Source organism: Ambystoma mexicanum, chromosome 12, assembly GCF_040938575.1.
Source record: "Ambystoma mexicanum isolate Mex_15411 chromosome 12, UKY_AmexF1_1, whole genome shotgun sequence".
Lineage (NCBI taxonomy): Eukaryota > Metazoa > Chordata > Amphibia > Caudata > Ambystomatidae > Ambystoma > Ambystoma mexicanum.
The window spans coordinates 546,471,252-546,496,093 of record NC_090936.1 but is presented as its reverse complement, the minus strand read 5'-3'; the positions used below and the strand labels follow the sequence as shown (position 1 = coordinate 546,496,093).

General features: G+C 48.1%; 1 non-coding gene across 1 annotated transcript; it reads left to right on the top strand.

Moving 5' to 3' along the window:
• Positions 1–999: 999 nt before the first annotated feature.
• On the top strand, positions 1,000–1,089 carry TRNAF-AAA (transfer RNA phenylalanine (anticodon AAA)). Its single transcript is given in 2 exon segments — positions 1,000–1,036; positions 1,054–1,089. It is a non-coding gene; the product is annotated as a tRNA-Phe (tRNA).
• Positions 1,090–24,842: the final 23,753 nt, after the last annotated feature.

The window sequence follows — 24,842 nt, the reverse complement described above, 5'->3', positions numbered from 1 at the left end:
ACGAGAAGGAAAAAGAGAATCTAAGGACCTGCAGGTATCACCGAATTTGCTCTAGAACTCAGAAGGTAAAACGGGGAATGGGAATCACGACAAACCAAGCAGCACTCAATATAAGTTAATTGTAATTGTAATTGTTTATGTCTCAGTGCTAATGGAACAACTATTGGAAGTAATGCAGTGAAACATAACTTTTTCAATGAGACAAGAATAAATACAAAAAACATACATTGGTAAACAAATACATTTGGAGATGTATCACTTTGGAAAAAAGGGAAGCCCATACATATCTCAAAGATAAGAAAGGAGCACAGACAAAATCAACTTTTGGGGCGAACAAACCTGTGAAGCCAGGAAGCCCAAACTCATATATGATTCTGCAGCTTGGGAATGGAGGAATTGGAATTGGAAATTAAACTTCCACAAATGACAGGAGAAGAGTGTAACAGACATTTGGGAACCCTACAATAGGGAGAAAACAAACCAAAATAGTCTTAAACTGACAAGGAAAAATAAGGACCAGGGCAGTACCCTTAAAAGAAGGGCAACATATTATATAGTGGATGAAAATAGACTATTTGCATATGGTCTACTAAAAGGAGTAAGAAGAGTGAGAAGAAACTTGTGACAAACACGAGCACCAGGAGGAGGGATTCATTCTCCTGACCTTAGTTTGTTATAATATGGTAGGGTCAATTTGCTTTTGGGCATTCATCCTGACTGATAAGCACCTAGTTAGAAAGATAGGCAGGGAGCAAATCATAGTTATAGGGAGAGACAGGCTTGTTTTCCTTTAGATAAACTTCACATTAAGAGCATGCCTTTACTGTGTCCATATCCTTGTTCTGATCCTCCACAGTATATATGCCAGTTTCACATTACCTCTAGAAAAATGGCATGCTATTTTGGTACAAGAAGCCATTTTAAAGCATGTTAAGTTATTTTCTACAGTGCAATACCAGTTTTTCCCCTGATAACCTTATTCCTATACGCATATCAGAAGCCGAAATAGCTCAGTTGGGAGAGCATTAGACCAAAGTTCTAAAGGTCTCCAAGATCTAATGGTACCTGGTTCAATCCCAGGTTTTGGCAAGGAATCATATTTTGCATGGGTAGTATGGTTGGTACTCACCAATGGAACCAGTCACCGGAAGTTGTGAAGTTCAGACTGTTGGGTAACTCAGACCAACTGGGTGTGAGTCTCCTCTTTGAGGGAGACCTTCCTATCAATGCACCCCTCTGGTCGTGAAAATATCTAGAACAGAGGAGATCATTAATTGAAAGAGCTGGAGAAGCACCAACACCAGTACAACAACTGCAAGAAAAAGGCAGATCTTAGTATATAATGATGGATTAATCTATTACAAGAACTACAGTAGAGGAGGACTAACCTGTCTTTTCGGTTGCTGGGGCTACGAGTGTCTTCTGATGGCGTGAGTTTGTCTTCTGGTGTGTTCTACTATTAAAGACAAATAGGAGGTTGATAAGATATGAAAAGGATTTGAGGAATGTGTTATGAGTATGCAGGTTTTCTTACCTAACTTAGGGAAGTGAAGTTGCAGGAGGATTTCAGAAGGACTTTCAATGGTATTTCAAGGAAACAAAAGAAAACGGAAAGGGAAGGAAAGGTTAGAGAGAACCTGCAACCTGGAGGCTCGAGGTCCCTCTTACTATGGGATGGTCAATGTTTAGCAGCAAGGTGTCCCTAGTTCAGTGCAGTGAATGAATCCATGGAAAAGGAAGCGAGTTCAGGTTAAGCTGGGAGAACCAGGTAGAGTAGAATTCCAGAGTGAATAGAGTACAGATTGGTTTGTAGCGTGGTCAGGAGATGTACACAACGTTAGGCAAAGGCGGTCCATGATATCAATGCTAATGGTTGGCAGCATGCGGTCTGCAGAAGTGCACAAGGTTAGGCAAAGGCAGTCTGTGGTATCAATGTAAATGGTTGGCAACGTGCGTCAGCAGAAGTACACAACGTTCGGAGAATGCAGTACGTGATGATTGGAATCGTTTACGTAAGGATCAGGAGCGGGACAGGACTTTGCAGAGGAAGGTCTGTGACACAGGAAGCAGGATCAAGAACAGGAAACAAGAGTGGAAGCACCAACTTCCATTGTTGCAGGAAAGGCAAGGCAAAACCGTAACTAGTATAGCTCAGTGGCGACACGCTGTTCCTGGAAGCAAGACGACACAGAGCAACACAGGTTCATATCCTGGATCTGTGCTTAGAAACCTCTTTGGTATTAAGCGCATTATAAATAAATTATTATAACACTAATTTCACATTGCTTTCCGAAAACTACTATTCCAGTTTCATAGCAAAGAGTAGGCAGTTTGACATTTCCTACAGAAAATGACTTGCACATTTTAACAGTTTGCTTGCATTGTAATTCTTCAAAACACACCGAGGAGTTGACAATCTGTGTTTGAAGATACTTCGAGAACATTTCTGGCAGTTACAAATGTGCAATATCATCCACATGTTGTTCTAGTTAAGCATGATACAATGCCAGTTTTTAGTGCCTGCAGAATATTACCATACTCGCATTATCTCGCCTCTAGAAAATCACAACAGCATTTTTACATTGGCTCATTTCAGTAAATTGGCATATCAGTGTCTTCATTATTCACAAATACGTACCCTGCTATGTTTACATTGTATCCAAAAAGATATTCTGCAGTTTTCCACATTGCCTTGCTAGTTTTTCATCGCTTATGGACTTTGACATTGAGATTTATTTTGTTCACCAATAATTGTTTATTTCAGGTTCACATTGAATTATAGGTCCAGGCTACCCTGCACTCAGTGCATGCCAAGGTACTGGCATTGACAATCAACTCTCCCTCACGCACAGACGCTGCCTGCCAAACACACACATATTCACTCACACATACTCCATGGCATATGGAAGGATAATGTAATTTTCTGTGAGTTTCACATACACAGAGCATACATATCATGCAAAACACACACACTCACCCATATCAATGCAGAAAAACACAAATTCACGCACTTAATCACACATGCCTTATGTAATCTACTCAGTGGTCGAATCAGCCTGGTCTGTTGTCTTCCACTGTCAACACATTCACGGATGCACCCTTCCACATGCTTCATCATTGAACTTGAAGCCTCCTTTTGTCACCTTTCATTTGATTTTAGTTGGGCACACAATGATCAGCACTGTATCTATAGTGGATACTTCATGCCCAGTTCAGATGTGTGTTTTCTGCTGGTTGGCAACAGCTCATGAACACATTTTGAATATGATCTATGTCTTTCCATCTTGTCCCTGATGTAGGTCAAGCACACGAGAAAGCAGAAGACAGACACCATCCATTAAAACATGAGCATCTTCATTCTGCTTTACTTTTCCAACAATGAAATAGGAGTTAGGAATATATGATCCAATATCAGATGACAGGCTTCTTAATGTCTGTCATTCGAAATGTGCTCCGGGATCCCACATCGGTGAACAGCTTTATGCCAATTCTTATCCACGTGTTGGGTAGGAGCTGGCACTTAGATATGTGTATAATGCTGGAAGTCTATAATTGCACTCTCAATTTGGCTCTCCCACCACACACATGGTCACTATTAAATTCTATAAAACTGCATGTGGGTCCAGCCGGCCGCAGGATATGTTCAGCCTTTCCCACATTAGATTCTTGGATACAGCACGCTGCAAAGTTCAATAATAAGAACCACTCTGGGCATACTCATGCATTGTAGAGCAGTAAATGCACTCACCACAAATGCCCATGGACAGAACATTTCCAGTGTCAAGCAAGAATTGCTTGTCCCAAGCTTTCAGGTATTGAAACTAAGCCTGTGAAGAGTAGATTGTCTTAACCCAGAATCACCCACATTTACACTAGATTCAGGATTTGATGAACCTCGTAAATGTTTTAAAAACATTCAGGTAATAAATTGTGGGTAGCCAGATTTCCCAGTCTATGCAAGCACTCATCAGCAGTCACTGACACTTTTTGCCAAGTGGAAGAGCGGTGATGAGTTCTTTTCTTGACAAATCTGGACCATTTTACTTTACTATGAGCTTTTAGGCACTCATTTTAGGGTTGGTCATATGCAGTGTTTTTTCAGAATGGGATTTTAATTGTTCTTGTGCAAACCTATTTAAATGGATTTCTGTATTTCATTAAAAAAACAGTCAAGCCAAGCCCTGCTAATGGTTACAGTTTTTATCAGAGACATATTTCACTTTGTCTTTGAAGGCGGCCACCAACTTGCTCACATAGTTTGTGATGTGGGGGCTTGATTGGACAAACACTGCCACATTCAACTAAGTTTAGTGTAATAAATGTCTTAACACTCTATGAGGGGAGGGGAATACTGTTTGGGGTGTGTTGAAAACAAATTGTTTGCTTAGTATTTCTGATCATTCAAAGCAGTGACACAACATAACACCTGCCTGGCGGTAGGGGAGATTACCACTGGGGCACCCTCATTGAAATCACATTCATAAAACTATTGATCTGGCACAACAGCAGACACGAGCAATTGAATGTATTTCATTAGTAGTAAGTACACTACGTGAGAGGGTGAAAAGTATTTGGGGTGTGTGGGAACACTTGTTTGCAGGGTCTTGCTGATCACTCAGATGTGGATCAACCCTGCTTCACCTTTGTGCCCACAAAGTGAACCGACATAGGAAATAGAAAGTTTCAGGTCCTTAATATAAGCATCCAAACTCGCAATGTACCCAAATCCTGCTTGAACATTATGGGCCTAATTCACAGAAGCGTTTTATGATGGCAAAACCCCATTGGACAATGTTCTGTGAATTATACCATATCATCTCAGCTGAATCTCAAGCGATTTCCAAATCCAATTCTGAAATTCTGAATACCACTTAAAAAGTTGAGCCATATCTATTTGACTTTAAGCTCCCATGGATGTACCATGTGACGAATCAAGCCAATATATCCCTTCTTCCCACGGGGTATTCTCCCCCTTTGAAGCTATAGAGGTGAGTCTGCTTTGCAAGACCATCCCTAGGGGTCTGGTCAAGTGGGACAACACTGGGACAGACTCCCTCTATGGGGACAAGGAATCCTGTTCCGAATTGGACAATCGGATATGCCAAACAGTATCAAACACTGAAACCCGGCTGCAGAGACTGCTAACTTACACCACTATAAGCAAGAAAGAGAATCTGTCTCTTTAACGAAAACTCTATAATTAACTGAGACAAGGAAGTCGAAGAAGGACTACACGCCGAACCAATGAGAGTGAGAGGAATGCATACAGAGGCAGGGGCGACACCCTGGAAGCGTAAGACCTGAAGGAGGTGGCGCTGAAGAGAGACACAGAGCCCACAACATTCAGAAGTGCTCTGAACATGAAAAGCAAATGCTGGAGACCCAGTGGGTGCAGACAGTGAGAAGCAAAGGAAACATGAGACCAGAGCCCAGTGATGGCATGACCACAAGGTCTTTGTGGTGGGCAGGGTGCCTGTCCAATGAGGATGACACCTATCCTCTGAGAAATCAACAAATGGTCCAGCTACCAGCAGAGGTAAAAAGAGATGCCAAGTGAGAGAGAGAGAGAGAGAGAGAGAGAGAGAGAGCCGCAAGAAGAGGATGCCGAAGAAAGCCAGTCAACCAATAAAAGGAATGAAAGAGAAGGTCTAAAGCAACTACAGGCCCCTGAGATGTTCCCCCTGTAATAATAGATGTAACAGGGAAAATAGAGGACTGGGAGGTCGTTGTAGGACTCGTTATGCAACTATAGAAACTTATCCCGGTACAAGTGATGAAACCTTGAAACAATGTTGATGAACTTGAACTATATTACCGTGAGAAAGCGAATCACAAATAATCCTGCGAGGGAGAGTAGTAAAACTTGGGTAACTCTACCCCGGAAAGAGGGGAACATACCCTGTTGTTCAAGAAACATAGAATGGAACATAACAGAGAGAGGAGATTATAAAGTGAATACAAGAGAAACCCAAAGGAATGTGAGAAAGAGAATCACAACTAAGCCCGAGAGGGAGATCATTGAAGCTTGTGTAACCCTACCTGGGGAAAAAGGGAACACATTCCAAGTTAGAGAGAGGATGAGAAGCACAGACTAGAGCATATCAGAGGGAGAATATTATGAAGTGAAGGCAAGAGGAGCCCATAGAATTCATGATACGCTAGAGACACCTGGCCAGGAAAAGGTGGGCTGTATTTATCCAGAAAGCAAACAGCACATGGAAAAATGTACTTTACACGATAACCGAAGGCCCATTAACCTGGATCAAAAAATATGACAAAGGTCAAGAAGGGGTTTATAGAAAGCAATCCCAAAAAGAGGAGAAGAAAGCCAAAAAGGCCTTGTGAGAGACTTTCAAGAAGTGATACAGAAAATGATCAGAGACTATCTTAAAAAATTGTATATTAATAGAAAGTCTAAAGTAAAAGAACACAAGTGCAAGAAGCAACGATCAGGAAAAGGGAAGCATTCTCCTGATCTTAGTTTGTTAGAATTATTTTTGAACAGAAGACTTATTCATTTGGACCTTTCCTGATGACCAATGAGCACCTTAGTGATTTACATAGGCAGGGAACACACACACAGCGATAGGGAAAGATAGGCCTTATTCTTATTATTTAATAAATACTTTTTGGAAATGTCATCACTATATCCGCGTCCTTCTTCTGACCCACCACAACCCAAATCCAGCGATTGTGCTGCCAAGGATGCATGGATTGTTTTTCTGGAGATACACTTAGGCCTAATTGAAGTCTGCTCAGGCAGAAAGGCAGCTGAGCCAGATTTGAGTTCAGTCACTGCTGACTGCTGCTTCCAAAGAGAGGATCTATATAGGGCCTAATAAAGCTTTTAAAGGCATTTTTCCCATTCATTTTTTATTTTCTGTAAAATGGTTTTCATTGGAGTGCTCAGGAGAATTCAGTTCAGGATCCATATAGAAATTGTTGAGAACTTGGGGGCCGATTCATGGAACAAATGTGCACCGAAAATCGTGGCGCAAGCGTAAAAAAGCAAGCGCACGCGTGCGATTCATGGAAGGGCCTGTGCGTGTTTACTCCGGGATGTGCGCCAAATCCGAGCATGATGCACACGGGTGCACACGTCACAGCAACATCCCGAACGGCGTGTGCAACGCGCACTTGAAAGCGCACAACGTCAGCGCACACACCAAAAAGGGGGCGGAACATGCGGAATGCGGAACAACACGTGAAAAAGAAGGCGTAACTGGGGATGTATTGCAGGGAAATACACAGAATGTGCCCACACGCATGCGAACAACACGTATTCATGGAATCGAATATGGGAAACCCGCACACGCCAAAAGACGCGCACAGGCGTCAACACGTCTGCCACACGAAGGCAGGCGGAAGCGTCTCCCGCGCGCAGTATAAAAGTGCGTACAAACAACAAACACGTATATACAGCTACGATGAATGCCCCATTTGTCTCAGCACTGATCGTGGGACACGGCTGGAGGAGGAGAATAGCCAGGCCCCGCATTTTTTTGCCCCTGACCAGCCTTTTTGGGATGCCTAACGACCAGGTCTATGGCAGGTGTAGGTTTCCACCTTGTATCATCCTAGACCTGGTCAGGGAGTGGGAAGATGACCTTACATCACCTACTCTGTGCTCCCAAGCATTGAGCCCCTTGGAGAAGGTTCTCAATGTTCTGCATTTTTTGGTCACTGGGTCATTTCAGCGGACAACTTCCATAGTCGGGTGGGTCTCACAGGCCACGCAGTCACGCTGCCTACACCAGGTGTTGGCAATCATGACTGCGCGCCCCTCAGTCCGCAGGCACATATATATGCCCAGAACACCGGCAGAAAGGCAGGCCGTGGTCCAGGACCTTTACAGGGTGGCACACTTCCCCAAAGTGCTCGGTGCCATAGATTGTACCCATGTGGCCCTACATCCACCTAGGGCCACTGAGCACATCTATCGAAACCGCAAGCTTTGGCATTCCATCAACGTGCAGGCTGTATGCGATGCCAAGGGAATCATCACCTCTGTCTATGCTAACTACCCTGGGTCTACCCATGACAGATTCATATACAGAATGTCCGCCCTGAGCCGGGCCCTGGAAGCTGGGAAGCATGGCGACACATGGCTCCTAGGTGAGTACAAATGCCTGTGCACATGCATGCATGTCACACACACACAAACACAACTAATCACAACCATTATCACCTCCCCAGGGGACAGTGCCTACCCTCTGAGCAACCATATGATGACGCCAGTCCGGAACCCCACCACACCACCCCAGGTAAGATACAATGCTGCCCATATTGCAACCAGGGACATAGTGGAGCGCACATTCGGAGTGCTCAAGTCACGCTTCCGATCCCTTGACAACTCTGGCGGGCAGCTACTATATGCACCCCCAGTAGTGTGCAGGATCATTGTGGCAGCATGTGTCCTGCACAATGTTGCAACACGGCGGGACGTACCCGTGGACATGGTGGTGTCCTACATCCCCAACCACATGCACATGTGCTGGCAATGGGAGGGGAAAGGGCATGTGGCGAGGCAGCCTGGACCCAGCTTGTGGCTACATTTATCACCTAAACTCACACCCCTGCAGAGTGCACACAGGCCTGGCACATACCAGGTGACAATTGAGGATGACAAAGAGACAGTCAAATGTCACAACCTTACCATCCTGAGAATGTTACCATGGAAGTGCTACATTGTGTGCATCCCTAGCTACTTAAACATAACCAATCCTGTGTTTCTAAAAGGAACACATGCAAGGTGCGTACAACACCACCCCCCTGCAAAACAGACCATGAAAATCACTGGTATGTCACCCAAACCATCCTAAACCCCATCACTGTCGTCTGCCACACCATGACATGGCATGCAACAGCAAAAGGCCAACACATGACCAATTACATTTGACGTGACATGTGATAAGTGGAAAGAGGCCCAAGACAATCACACCTGACATGGAATCTGATGAATTGGGTGACCAACAACCTCCCACACATAGAAAGTCATACAGAAATGCATGCCACCAGTGGTACCATCAACAAGACACTGAATGCCTCTTGTCATGCACATTGGCCAAGCCAAATCCGCTAATCTCAAACCTGTGTGCTGTGTGTGTTGCCTGCAACACAGTGCTCACCACACAGCACAGTGAGCAGCCATTGCATTGGAGATACACCTTGAGCATCAAATAAAAAGGACAAGTAACAAAAATAACCTACTGACGCATGTACACGATCCACAAATGGTAGGTGATAATGCGCTGGAGGGACACAGCATGCCAGGAAAGGCCATCTGTGTGCATGTGTAGGCATAGAAGGGTGGTTGTATGTGTGGTGGAGCATTGTGTGTGTGTGTCAGTAGGGACATGCGCTCAATACATGCATGTGAAATCAAGTGACCCTCAGTGTCCTGTACACATCACATTTGAACATTGCCCATGGTTACACCCCAGCATGTCAAACCACAACAATCCCTTGACACTTGAAAAATAAACACAACACAGGAACAGCCATTGACCAGTAGAACACATCATGCACATAGTACCCCACTATTTGAATGTCAGAGAGGGTGCAAACCCTGTTGCCCAAGCGTACTGTCCCACACCCAAAGGCCCTCTCTCATTGACACATCACCATGACCTTCTGAAGAACTGTGTCTGGGGTCCGTTGCCTTCTTCCTTCAAGTCTTGTCATGTTCTACCTTTTGTGTAAATAGGGTCCAGCCCCCTAAGGGGCCACCTTGACTGGTAAAAATACCAAATCACAGAGAACTCCAAGGGGCCAAACCCCCAAACCAGGGAAGAAGCCTGTATTCTCAAAAAAAACATGGAAGAGTCTCCTGTAGATGAATAGAAGTTCACGAAAATTGCCAAGTACAAGTCCAAGCAGAATGATAAACATACAAACCAGGTAGCGCAGTTCAACAATGGTTCAACAGGATGGGTAGCATTTTCAGTACACAATAATCAATGAGGATGCAACAACTGATGGGTAGTGTCACAGCTCTGGTCTCCAGGCGCAGGAGTGGCATGAACCAACCACCCCCACTGTGGTCTGGGCGCCTGCAAGCTAAAACTTACACAGGCCTCCGAGACCCCAGCAGGGAAAGAGGGTTAGGGATCTGTTCTTTGGATAGGCATCGGTATTCAGGATAACCAGAAAGAGGGTCAGGAGAGGCGTGGTAGATGGGCAAGGGAAAGTAGGCCAAAGACAAAATACAACTATAGACTATAACACATACTGAATCAGCTAAACCATGTTCTTCATGCACATTGTACAAAATTGGTCAAATACAAGCCAAAGAGAGACTTATCTGTGGGTTGAGTGCTGGCCTCCTGCCTGCAAACTCTTAGGTCCGGTAACAGGAGCAGTTCAATGCTACAAAGAGAGTGTGAGTTACTATTCTGTGTGTGTTTTCACCACACACAACACCATTCATGCCTCAAACTTAGTGACTCCTCCCCAAAGAAACACTCCTGTCAGCTGCTTTGTTCGTATACTTTAGCTTGCCTCCATGATGGGTCACACACTGTCAATGCTGTAAGGCAGCCACATGTGGCTCTGCGGTAAATGTGGGAGCAATGGGTCAAGGATCACCCATGATACAATGGTCCTTGGGTGTGCTGCTAGACACATGTGGTGAGGTGCGACTTCAGTACAAGTCGTGTTCTGGCAGCTGCAAATTTCCATAGGCAGCGCATGTGGCAATTAGCATATGCAAATGATATGCACTACACTTGAGTCTGTGCGTCGCTGGGTGTCCCTGTGCTCTGTCTTAGTTTCCCCACTGAACTAATTACTCTGCCTCTAAGGAGCAGGGGCGACTTGAGGATATGTGTGACCCCTCCTGCGTGTGCCCCTGACAACTTGTAAAGCGCTTGGCATTTGTCACTCAACACAGTTTAGCTGTACTCTGTGCTTCTTCCCCAATGCCTGCACAAGCTCCCCAGCACTGGCACAACTAAGCATGCATGTGTGAGGGGGCTGGAGGAAGGTCGGCTGGGGTGTGGCCCCTCATTCTGCTCACCTTGCTTGGAGCTCCTGCAAACATGTCTGCTTCTGTCGGACGTCTGAGCACAAGCCCTGTGCGTCTGCTTGCGCATGCATGCGCACATGTGCACCACCCAACATGGCCAGGTTTCTGTAGTTCTTGGCCCCGTGTCTGCTTGGAAAGGTAGTCTGGAGGCTCATTTACCTGCAGAAAGGGCATACAAGCTATTAATAAGGCTGGCAAGTTTCCTGTGTGTGTGTCTTCATGCTGGTTGTCACTGGGCCATGTCTGAGACCTACATCTGACCTCCTCCCACCGTCAGTGTGACTTTGACCGCCAAAGGGTGCAGGCTACTGTCTACAGCATGAAGTGCATCAAGCACATATACAGGCAAGAAAAGAACATACATCACAATCAACATCAATAAATGGACATATCAATGATGTACTCACCAAAATTGATTGCAGACATGCCGTGGAGAAAACATACAATTTTTCCCCACTAGGGGTGTCAACACAAGTAGTACAGCAGGAGACAGCCCACAGATATGTCGAAAGTCCAATGCCCTTGTGTAAAAGGTTGTTACACCGAACCATCCTTGCAAGCCCATGGATAGGGGAAGCAGGAGTGGCATATGTGAGACAGGACCCCAAGATGCAAACACATACACAAGACAAGCTTGAAGGGCCCAGCTGGAACAGACAGCGGATGCTTTCAAAAGCCACAAAGCACCACACCGTCACATAAATGCACAATAGACAAGCAATTTTAAACTATATTAACTAATTAAACTAACTATAAGAATCAAAAATGGCCACATATGACCCAGGGGGGGACGGTACCCAGGAAGGGGCGGGGTACAGGGCGCACCTCAACACCCAAAAGCGATGATGTCAAGATAAAAAAAAAAATCCTCCATGGGCTCAACGCCTGCACGGCCTGACCTGTGTGGGTGGGAGATAAGTTGTCGTCCTCCTCAACCTCAGACTCAAAAGGTGGATGTGACACAGTACCCTGATCACGCCTATGCGCAGCTTGCCCCTCGTCGGCAGCAAGTCTACGGGACCGGTGAGCCTGGTTCTGTGCGGCGGTGACACATAGGTCAGCATGCAGACCTTGTGTGATACGCGTGCTTCCTCTTGCAAGGTAGCACATGTAACACAGAGTTCTTCCTCCATGGCCTGGCATGACATCTGGAACATCTCCCAGCAAGCACGTAGCTCAGCCGAGATGGTATTCTCAAGCTTTTCCAACCTCTCCTCTGTCTGCTGCCTCTGGGACATCAAGAGCACACCCATAGTAGATCAGAGGCATTCATGGTCATCCCTCAGGGCCTCCCTGTGTGCCTCTGCGTGAGCAGCAATTGCTTGAGGCAGAGACACCATTTCAGCCTGGCTTTCCCAGCCTAAGCGAGCGGGCCGTGGACTGGCCGGCCCGCTTCTGAAGATCCACTGGCCTGGCAGAGGGAGCACGGATTGGGCCACACGTTCCATGCTCTGAGCGTTATTATCAATAGCTGACCCCTGGTTTCGGAATTGGCAACCATGCCTTGCTCCGACTCAGTATACCTCGGTGGCGCATGGCACCGCGTTGCTGGGCTTGACACCCACGGGGCCCAAGGAGCCACGGTCCTTGTTGGGTTGGCGCCGCCCGCAGCTGCAGGACTACATTCCTCCGTTGACGTGATGCCCCAGGCACATCAGCAACTGTTGTGGAGTGTGACCATGCGTCCCGATCCACCACAGGCGACGTCCCACCACCGTCTGGCCCCTCAGTGCAGGTGTTACGGAGAGAGGATCGTCCACATAAGAATCACTCACCCCCACTTGTGCTGGGTGGCTGGTGTGATTGCAACCCTGTGTCTGGTATGACATCACCATCCTCTGGCTCCATTGCGTCATCATCTGAAAAGTAGAAAAAACAAACATGAGTTCACATGTCCGAAGCACATAACCCACACACACATAGACATCAGATCGACAGCCAACACATGAAGCAGACATGTCACACACAAATGAGAACCTGGCATGCATCCAGTGGCATTGATATGCAAACACATCCCAAAAGCAGAAACGGATGTGCCTAAATAGCAAAGCCTACACATTTACAACATGTAGTATTTAACCTCCATTAGACACCACCTCAGTCTGACACATGTCACAGGCAGAAAAGACAGATGGCAACAAAGAGATGGCACATACCATAAGCAGGTCTGAACTGCAAATTGACCACAGCTGCAAGTGGATCCAAACACACAATGACACACGTAATATGCATGTACACATGCATCACTAAACCATCATCACCATTATAGCTTCATCCATCTGCAGCTTGGCCCATACCGGGTGTCATGGGCCATGTAGATATAGTGAATGTCCCGAGCAAAGCCAGGGCCTGTAACCAGGCATGAGGGACCATAACGGCCAGTAGAGTCTGAGCTGCAGGCCATGAAGCCTCCTGAACACCCCTCAGGGCCTGAAATGAGCACATTGTGCTATGAATGTGCCCTATTCCATTATTCTGTGTGTAAATTCAGCACAGCCAGGCCCCACCATATCAGGCAAGTGGGCCTGGGCGTACACATACTGCACAACAGTGCACCTTAAGGATTATGTGGGTTGAACATAACGTGCGCAATGCTGAAATCTCACCAGCATTAACAGCAATCAACTATATATCAGTCAGTCAACAAAAAAGCTGTGCAAGACACATGTGTAAATTAACACTTTTACACACACATAAGTGGGTAGCCGCAATGTTGCACTACACAACATAGAAGCTGCTTGCATATGTCCATGTGAAAGCGTTCCAAAACACACCTTCCCCTGTACACCTGTATTGTGAACATGAACAACATCCAATACAGCAAAGCAAGCAGCTACAACACTGCTTGCTTTGATGTATGTGAAAGGGTACACATACACATGTGAAGGCAGCTCCACAGTCATCACAAACCAATTTGCAGGCTACATTCAATCTGCGCCCCATACCAGTTGTTATATGCCACACATTGACCTATCAACTTAGCTAAACACCCACTAGGGAGTTACAATACTGAGTACATGTGTCACAGGATGTACCTGTGCCCGTGGCATACATGACAGAGAAGGGATGAAAAACTGACCATACATGCCAGGTCACTTTGACATTGCAGCTGTGAGTAGGCATGTAGAACGGTGTAAAAGGGCTTAGAAGTGGGTTGCTGCAGTGCAGAACATGTGTACCTTACCCACTATCTACATGAACAAGTACATTATGATGCCAATAAATAAACATGGAGGCAGTCTAAGGGCAGGTTCTGGCATCACATGCAATGTGCATGCAATGGGTTGCATGCCTACAGGCAACCCCCCCAAGTGTAAAAGCAGGGAGGCATTGCATGGCAGCGAAAGGGTGACCAGAGAACTGTGTATTGGCAGATAGTGTTGACTAACGTCAATTGCATCATCTGAGTCAACTGACAACACAGCAGATGAGAATGGGACAGTAAGCAGGACACATGATGAACCCTCAGTAGTACACCCATGTGTGCTGAAGCCACTACACCAGTTGAAAAGAGTCAGGGGGACAGAAATAGGGGTAGGCCTGTGCCCCACACAGACTGTGACACCCTAAACATGTGTGCGATGTAGGACTGATCCAGAGTGGCCATGGAATGGATGATCAAATGCCATTCAATGTAGGTCATCCTGGACACGTACTACAATGATCATACGGGCAAGGACACATAGGGGCATGCATGGAAAGTACATGGAGCATGAATGGGCACTCATGTCCCTCCGGAGCATCTGCCATCTGCACAGTCCCAGTGAGATACCCTGCATCAAGAACAGAGTATGTAGGCCACTGTATTTGTCTGGCAGGTTGGCATGGAGAAGTGCGCGTGTACACAGGAGAGTAGAACAGGCCATTGCAGTAGTCCAACATCACACCCACCAGTGCCATGGTAAAACTAGGGTGCAGTGGGGTGGAGGGGCAAGGGAGCATGCCTACGTGGAGTAACCGCATGCAGGCAGAACACACATGCATGTTAGTAATGCGATGACATAGTCCCAGTGCTGAGTGAAAAGACACACCAGGCTACACGCAAAAGGGCCAGTGAGCTGCAACATGGACTGGTGGGGCAGCCGGGTGACTAGCATGTGAGCAGGGTGCAGGTGTGGTGATGAGGACAGTCCCTGTCTGCTCTACATGGCCACCATCCTGCACAGCAGGCACGCATCCGTGAAGCATTGCATGACTCGCACATGACAACCATGTACACATAGCATGTAGTGGCAGTCAAGCACAACACATCACACAAGGAAACCAAACATGGTCTGGACAAACACGTGACAAAACTCACTGGACGGGGCATCAAAGTCCAGCATCTCTCCCACTCCTTAGTAAAATTCTGCCGGTATGAACTCTGCAGCGACTGACTCGTGCGAAGTGAGGTCTTCCTCCTGAGCTGGTGATCCACCACCAGTCAACCCAGTCATGGCATAATTGGAGGCACGCTTCGCCTTAGCACAGCGTTGGAGGTCATCCCAACGCTTCTTGCACTCTTGAGCTGTACGCACCTCATGTCCGAATGCACTCACACAATCCGCAACCTGCTTCCAGTGGGACATACGCTGGACAGCCGTAGTGTGACAATTCGGGCCCACTAGCATATCATGGTTGTGTTCCTGCACGTAGTCCGCAAGGAAGTCCAGTTCCTGCTTGCAGAAAGGCTCCTTCCTCGACGTGCTGGAGGCCAGAGCCGTGTCTGGGGTCCCAGCCTCTGCTGCAGATGCAACCTTCCTCCTCTTGAGCAGTGGTCCGGATCCTGGCTGGCAAATGCCGCCCTGATCAGTATGGGCAGTGGTGCTGGTGGATTGTACCGAGGGAGTGGCAGGTGGAACAAGGACAGAAGCCCTGACTTGCGTCAGTGGCTGCTGGCTGCCCTGGAATGGACCCTGCACGGCAACATCCGCTGTGCCAGGGTCATTGACCGGGACTGTCCTGGATGATAGACTCACAGCCGGGTTGGTGTTGGCTGCATCTGCCCATGCACTTGCCAACACCCGGCTGCTTGGGGCAGCAGATGACAATACTGCCCCAGGGACACGTGTCTTGGTCAGGGCAGCACTGGGTGCACTTACGTTGTGTGCCTCCTGACCTCCTGAAAATCATCCTGGGACTCTTTAGGTGCCAACGCAGCATGCACTTGCCAACCCTGATTCTGGGTGGTGGTGTGCACAGCTGCACCTGCAGCTACCACTACCCTTGGGCCCGTGGCAGTCGATCAAAAGGGACTACCGGGTCACATTGGCACCAGTGCCAGATGCAAGAGCTGCATCTCCTGGAGCCACAGGGGGGGTGGCATGACTGCACCAACACGTGGCACTAAATCATGCCGAAGTGGCGAAACCCTGCCTCTTCCCCCTCTGCTGCCACCCTGGACACCCTGGAGTCCCCTCACTCCCTGGTCACCCCGGCCACGTCCCTGACCACACCCGCCACATGGAGTACGCCCAGCTGAGGCACCCCTCACCTTTCGTGGCCTCCCAACCATGACACAGATGTAGTAGTGCCAGCACAGATGTAGTATTGCCAATCAGAGGTGTACACGACAATTGACCTGGGCAATTGGGGTGAAGGGGGTGAGGTACTAGATTTTAACAGCACCCCTGCACCTGCAAGGCTGTATGTGACCCCGGTGATAAAGTGATGGGTCACGCAACGCTCAGGCACCCCAAAACTGCAGTAAAACCGTGCACGCAACCCCCGGTAGCCCACGTGTGTGGAATTAACCTCCCGCAGTACGCAGTGGCATCCAGGGACACAAAAATACACGTACTCGTGGGACACACAGGCAACTATGACCTCGAAAATGGGTACGCAATACACAGGGGCACCCGCAGTGGGAAAAATCGCATGTGCGACTCACTGTCTGACTAGCGTGATAATGAAAAACATGCATAGCCAATACCCCTGCCAAAAGAAGAGATACGTCCTTGATCCGCTGTTAAGTTGTGATAGCGCACAAAACAACCAGAAGTAGCAACACACACGTCGGTCTCCACGAAAGGCACGCACAGCGAACTGCTGGCCCCGCTCACCTTTAACCCGTGCTGAGGGAAACGGTGTGTGCATCGCGTCACAAATGCGCATAGGCCCTTTCCTCGATTTACACGCATTAACACCCGGATGTGCTGTTTTCTCACGTGCTGAATCACTATGCACCCGTGATGAGGGGAATGCCCGCGTGCTTTACGTCACATACCCGCTTACGCGCTAAGGGCCTTTCCTCGAATTACACGCTGACGTGCTGTTTTTTCACGTGCCAAATCACTCTGTTACAAGCTGGCCACGTGACAACACATGGAAGACCACGCTCCTGCCCAGAAGGCCGAACTACTGCCCCCCAGAGCACCGAGCAGCCTCCCACAAGCCATCTGCTGCTGCCTGCCTGCCTGCTGCCACCGTGCCCTGCCATTTGGTGCCTGCACATATGCCATCTGCAGGGGTCCAGGTGATGTGACCACCCCTGCTGGAACAGAAGACTCCCGACTGGTATACCCTTGCTCCACAGCCCAGCCCCAGGACCCAGTTGCCCACCCACACCTGCCTCGGGGGTTGCCATGTCCGACACAACACCATCTGGCACCAGTGGCAACCCCCCAGCAGAGAGGCAGAAGGGCTGCCAGCTTCACTTCCAATGTATTTGGCATCCTGGTGGAGCAAGTCCTGGGGCATTATGATGCCCTCTTCTCACCATCGCGCGCCGACAAGGAAGGACGGAGGAAGATCTGGACGGACCTAGTGGGTGCCATCAACGCGGAGGGGTGGCACCCCACGACATCAAACACGTCCAGAAGCGCTGGGAGGACTACAATTCCAGGACCCTCAAGAAGGCCTGGCGCCTCTTGGAAGCAGAGGATGCTGTGGGGTGCCGGGGCCAGCTCACCAGCCAGAAGATGATGGTCCTGGAGCGCATTTTCCCAGTGCTTCACCACCAGATCCTCTGGATGCAGGCCCGTCTGGAGTCGAGCGGTAAGTGGCCATGAATTCACGGTTAACAAAGAGCAGTGTGCTGGTAATTAGCTACTTGGCTGCATGTGTGACATGGGTCATGTATGGATGTTTGTGTGCAGGGACATGATGATGCTGCATGAGAGTCCAGTCAGGCATGAACCACTTGGATGGTGTATGTGTTACAATGCAACATGCGGAGCAGTATGTGGAATGCACACATGAATGCATGCCTGTCTCTGTTCTTGGACATGTTTGGGGTGTGAGAGATAGGTGCTGCTGTCATGGACATGTATGGTGTACATGTCTGTGTGTCTGAATAGCGTGTGTGTGACTTGTAAACACCATGGATGTGTGACACATGTCTATGATGATGTGTTCATTCACTGATGCAGCCTAGTCATCCTTGTATCCACTGTGTCTGGGGTATACGTGACCAGATGCATGAACCTCAGGTGATGTGTGTGCATGTGATCAGTATGACCCATGATGCATGTGAGTTTCAACCCATCATTGTATGTTTCTATAGTGCCTTGGACATGGATGCAAATGTTTGTTGCATGTGCCGTGCCTGTTTCTACATGTGTGTTGCCTGCACTGACCCATGTGTTGTGGAGGGACATGATGGAAGTGATGTTTGACAGCGCCACTCATGTGCTATTGCTTTGTGTCTAGGGGACTATAGTTCAGTACCCTGATGCTTGTGTTCATTGTCTCCCTTTACACAGTGGTGAGTGAAGAAGAGGGCGGAGACGGCACTGTGGAGCAAAGCGGCTGGGATGCCTCCACCGGCCGGCGACGCAAGGCCCAGTCACCCTCCCAGGAATTTCCATCATCCGGGAGCGAGGGGACTGGTGCTGCATCTGCCACTACGGCTGCAGCGGAAGGGGCGGGTGAGCCCCCACAGAGGCTTGCGATGGCGGAAGACGGTGCAGAGCCATCCAGGTTGGTGGTGTGCACAGAGGCGGAGGAGGCCGCTACTGAGCCGCACATGTGTCCTGGTGGGGGTGGTATCACTGGTGCAAGTGGTGCAGTTCAGGGGAAGGGGCAGGAGGCAGCACAGTTCGCCGCGGAGAGGCCTGTGCATGTCACTGTCCCTGACACTGTGACTGCATCACCATGCACCAGCAGGGATGCCCCGTCCCAGGCCCATCCGTAGGTAGGGGGGAGGTCCATGTCATCTGGCACTTCTCTACCTGCGGACGAGGGGACCCGTGACCGGTTGGAGTCCGTCCTGATTTGTGTCGCATCGCACATGCGTGACATTTGTGATGAAGTATGTGCTTCCTGGGGGGACCACACACGTCATCATGTCTCCTCCTCTGTGCAGACTATATGCCAGTCGTTTTCCGTGAAATCTTCCAGCACAGATGCCACCAGGGCCCCCTGTGGACCTGCTCCAACCAACACAGCCATCCTGGTGAAGATCCCATCCCTGCCACAGTCGGGAGTCGGACGTCCAGCAGGGGTGGCCACCCCATCAAATGGACCCCAGCAGATGGAGGATGTGCTTGCATCATTGGGCAGGGCACGTGAACGACGGCGCCGGGGATTCCATCAGCCCGAAGGCCGTCGTGGTGGCCGAAGCAGTTGCGTCTGAAGCAGCAGCAGGCTCAGCATGGGAGGCATCATGGCTTGGGGTCATCAACACCGCGGGGGCAGGCATCGGCCGAGGGGCAGGAGGACCCCGGACTGGGAATGTCTTCCGTGTGGCAGCGGTTGGGCCAGCAAATAGATTTGGAGAGACGGCGGGTGGAGAGGCCACTGCTCAGGATGGTCAGGGCGGAGAACTCCATGCTCGGGGCTTTGAGGCAGGCGGAGGGCCTGGAGGAAACTCACAGGGAGTTGAGGGATTCCATGGCTGCATCCCTTCAAGACCTCGAGGCCAGAGAACAGGCCCGCCTCCGGAACATCGATGTGGAGTTCGATGATGCCCTGGCCCGGAACATCACTAAATGAGCCGTGGGACTTGCCCGCCTCCTTTTCTTTCATTCCTTCTTTTTTGTATATAATACATTTTTATTTCATACTTCATTTCTGTGGTCTTCTCTCATTGGTTTCATGCATGACACAATGTGGGTTTTCTCATTCATGTGTCGCCATTGTGTGTTTATGACGGACATGTATTAATGTGCATACTTATCATTTGGGATCTATCATGACATGAGGATTTCAATGTGGAGAGGATGGAATGCTTGGTTGAGTGTTTGGACTCGGGTGGCGTGGAGTGGGATTTGGGTGGCCATAAGGGCCATGAGTTTGGATCGTGATGACGTGTTGGGTTGGGGGACATGAGTCGGGGCCTGGTGGCAGGTGCCTGACACTGGGGGTGGGGTGGGGGGACATGAGTCGGGGCCTGCTGGCAGGTGCCCGTCAATGGGGGTGGGGTGGGGGTACATGAGTCGGGGCCTGCTGGCAGGTGCCCGTCACTGGGGGTGGGGTGGGTGGACATAAGTCGGGGCCTGCTGGCAGGTGCCCGTCACTGGGGGTGGGGTGGGGGGACATGTGTCAGGGCTCCCAGGTGCATGGTGCCATGCGGGCTGCCTGTGGGGCATGCCCAGGGGTGTAGGGTGCTTCCCTGTGGTGTGGGCTGCCTGCGGTGCATAGGGAGGGGGTAGGGACACACCAGGGAGGGCCCACACTGCGAAATCGCATTTAAAACTCGATGCGCACCCCTCAGAATACACACATGCAGCCCATCCACCCTCCCCATGCCCCACAGGCAGCCCATCACCCCAGTGCATGCCCCACAGGCAGCCCACACCACAGGGGGACTTTTCCCACGCATTTTACCTGACGCAGCGGGGTAAACAGGGAGATGGACACGTGTTTTCACTAGCGCGAGAGTGGTGCGTGTATTCTGAGAGGTGCCCGGGGGAGTTTTACATGCGTTTTCACTAGCGCGAGAGGGGTACGTGTATTCTGAGGGGTGCGTGGGGAGTTTTACATGCGTTTTCGCTAGCGCGAGAGGGGTACGTGTATTCTGAGGGGTGCACAGGTAGTGTTACACGTGTTCTCGCTAGCGCGAGAGGGGTACGTGTATTCTGAGGGGTGCACGGGGAGTTTTACATGCGTTCTCGCTATCACAAGATGGGTACATGTATTTTGAACGGTGCGCGGGTGGTTTTACACGCGTTTTCGATAGCGTGGAAGGGGTATGTGTATTCTGAGGGGTGAGCGGGGAGTTTTACACGCGTTTTCGCTAGCGTGAACGGGTGACGTGTATTCAGGGGTGCGCGGGGAGTTTTACACGCATTTTCCCTAGCACAATAGCACAAGAGGGGTATGTGTATTCTGAGGGGTGCGCTGGGAGTTTTACACACGTTAACGTGGTTGGGGGGCTGTATGCTGTTCCACTGGCCTTTGCGCCATGTACTGGATTTGTGCGATGTTTTTGGTGCACAGGGTGGGCTTGGGGGCGTAACTGGCGCTGTGCCACGCTGGTTAAGGATGTTAAAATCCATGAATACGCTCTGTGCTGAAATGGGTTTTGGCACACGCGGCTGGCGCAGACTGCCGCACACACACACTGTGTGCCAGCCGCGTGCACCACTTGTGCACCGAATTCTATGAATTACCCCCTTGGTCTTTGTGCTAGTTCAGTCTTGGAGCTATATATGTATTAACTGTACACTAACTCAATTATTGTATTCCTTTGAGAGGACTGCCATGTCATAATAAAGCATGACACAGTACCCGTAACCACACTGTCCTTTTTACCATAGTGGAAAAGGTTGCTTTCCACCATGGCCATTCAAATGCATGCCCAACTTGTAGCATAGCAGAAGCTGTGATGATAAATCAAATGTCAATTGATCGCAGCAGCACTGTCATGCTATAAAGCGATATTTAATTCCAATGTGGCCCATTACCAAAGCCCAATAGGTAGATCAATAAAATATGTCTATTTGTGACTACAAGGGAAGCAGAGTTAAAGAGCTAGACACGGGATATATTGGCAACTGAAGACAAAGTGATGGATTAGAAGAAAGGCAGAACACTGAATTCATGCAAACCATGAGAGTCACAGGCAAACTATGAGATCACAAACAATATGTATGAATGGCAAAGAACAGTTTACCCAAAATTGACAATGGTGGCGTGCGTAAGGAATCTGTTTGCCCTTGGTTAGTCCTATATGTTTGTTCTATTTCTTGACCCCTTGATGATCTAGACTGTGGGATTCCGTCCATATAATCGTAGCATGTACCGCTCATTAGAGAAGCTTGAACATGCACCAATCAGATAACCTTCTCCGGTATTTTCACAACAATGCTGCTCTAAACCTTTTACCATCTTTGCTGAAAAGTCCACACCAGAGCTATTGCGTCCAATGATGGATAGACAATTGTAAACCAGAGCTTTGTATAGCAGCATCTAGAACCACTCCCTTGACTAGTGAAGTACAAGACCATCCAATGTCTACACATCACTGTGCAGATGGATTGGATTGAATGACACAAAACACTGTAACAGAAACTGGGTAGCTTTAGTATTGGGAGAATAGCTCAGGGGCAATGCGTTCTTCTTGGAAGAAACACTGGTTTGATCCGCCGCGTCTGCACTTCAAAACCTCTGTGTATTAAGCGTGTTATGAATAAACCATTACAATTAGCTTTGCCCTCCACCTAAGAAGAGAATGGGATGGGCATCGGTGACAGTCATTAACTTTTTGGAGAGATTAGGCTGATAGGGCCACCAAACTGCAAAGGTACTGATATTGTTTTTACTGGATTTTTGCACTGCCAGTTATCTGGCACCCATCCCTCCACAGAGTAAATGCAGTGGTCCAATCCAACCTCTGCAATGGGCATCCGTTAATTTGAATGGTTCTATTGTCCTCTGTGTACTAAGAGGACAGAGAGTGCACTTCAGGAATCCCTGCTAAACACTTGCCATGATCTGCCTTGAACAAAAAGAGTACTGCATTCACAATGCACACCTCTGAGACTTTTACGAGAAACACTGTCACTTGCTTTGACTGGGCAGATTGCTTTTATATATAGTAATTTTACTTTAGGGGGTATCTGACTTTTTTCAGATGAGCCCCTGTTTTTTTCGATGCCTCCCACTGATGGTACACCACTGATCCTGGAATGCCGGCCCAAACTACCACATGTGCCTCTTTCTTGGCACATTACCAGAGCCAGCTAGCATGAAACAAATACATAGATTGCCATGCAAAAGATGTATGTTTCCTGTGGCCCTAAGTGTTCCCCATTATTCCAGAAGGAAACAACGTGAAATTAACGGTTTATAGTCATTTGGTCGAAAACAAAAATGTTGAAAGTCAAAATATAGAAAAAAAAATGTAAAAAAAAAAAAGTCAGATTCTTTTTCAATACGTTTTTTTTCGAAAATGGGGGGGTTCTCCCCCAATCCCCCTTTTTTCATTTTTTTTTATTTTACCCCTTTTTATTACTTACTGAAACCAAAAAATACATATAAATAAAAAAATAATACATTCGACTTTTTTTTTCGATATTTTTTTTTCGACATTTTTGTCATTCGACTTTTTTTTCCGACATTTTGACTGACCACCGAAATTAACACCCCGACATGGAATGCTGTATTTACTATGTCTCCCTTCCTTGATATTTCTCATTTTAGTATACATAGGTTAGTTGGCCACATTCTTATTATTGCAATAAATACTACTTCTTGGTCGTACATTCTTTATTTCTGTATCTGTATAGCAAATTATTCCTGTTGACTTCTGCACCTCACAGAGATGATTTGCGTGAGCCAAACGGCTCTTCAGGGAGACTATCTCAATTGAAACTATTTTTCCATAAGTACATATAATAATAACATAATAATAATAATAATAATAATAATAATAATAATAATAATAATAATAATAATAATAAAACAATAATTTTCAATGTTCACATAGTTTTCATTCCAGATTCATCTCATTTATAAGTACTGAAATAATAGCTGTTAGTATTACCCAAATAAAGGTACTCAAGGTTTAGACCTTCAAAGGATGAACGGGTGAGTAGGCCCCAGCAGGATTCGTCGTTGCAAAACATAGGCTCCTCCATATCAGAGGCAAGAATATCTCTGTAAACTGTCTATGGATGTGTTATCTCTCCATCTTCGTGAACTATGGTCGTGCTATTAGTAGGTCTTCAATGTCATTTTAAACTGAATATTATCTTTTTTCATGTAATGTGATGTTAATTTAGTTATATAGTGGAATTTCTGCTTTGTTGGGCCTTTTGCACGAGGTTTAGGAAGAGAACGTGTGTTCAGTGAAGGCACAGTCAGGTGCAAACTTTGATGGTGGGTGCAGGGCGGAAGTGCTTGACTTCTCTGTGTTATATCAGGATACTTGGTTTTATATGGTGTGCTGCTGCTATTGTCATGATCTCCATTTGCTTTAGGAACTGCAGAAAACAAGTGCTGGGTTTTGTAAGAGAGAGGGAGCACACTATTACTTTGCTGTTAGGCTCATGAATGCCTAAGGGGAGAACCCAGGCCCTGTGTGTTGGGTGTGCTTCTAGTGTCTTGGCATGAGGTCCTTTGTGGTGTTTACCCTGAAGTGGACATGATTGTTGCGCATCTTGTCAATGGGCCTCATTACGAGTCCGGCACCTGGCTTCACGGAAACACTGGGGGATTATGATCTGGGTGTTCCTGGATGTCAGGCACCGGAAAATTGTTAATCCCCATTCCTGTTTGAGTTCCATAGTACCGAATGGCAATGGCGATGACAGAAGCACCAGCAATGTTAATAACGGTGCTGGTGCTTCAGTGAATATCTGTGGGCGGGTGCAGTCCCGCCCGCTAGGTTAGACCTGGCAGGCAGGACGGCACCCACCTGCATACTTGTATTGTGCCGGTCCGGTAACAACGG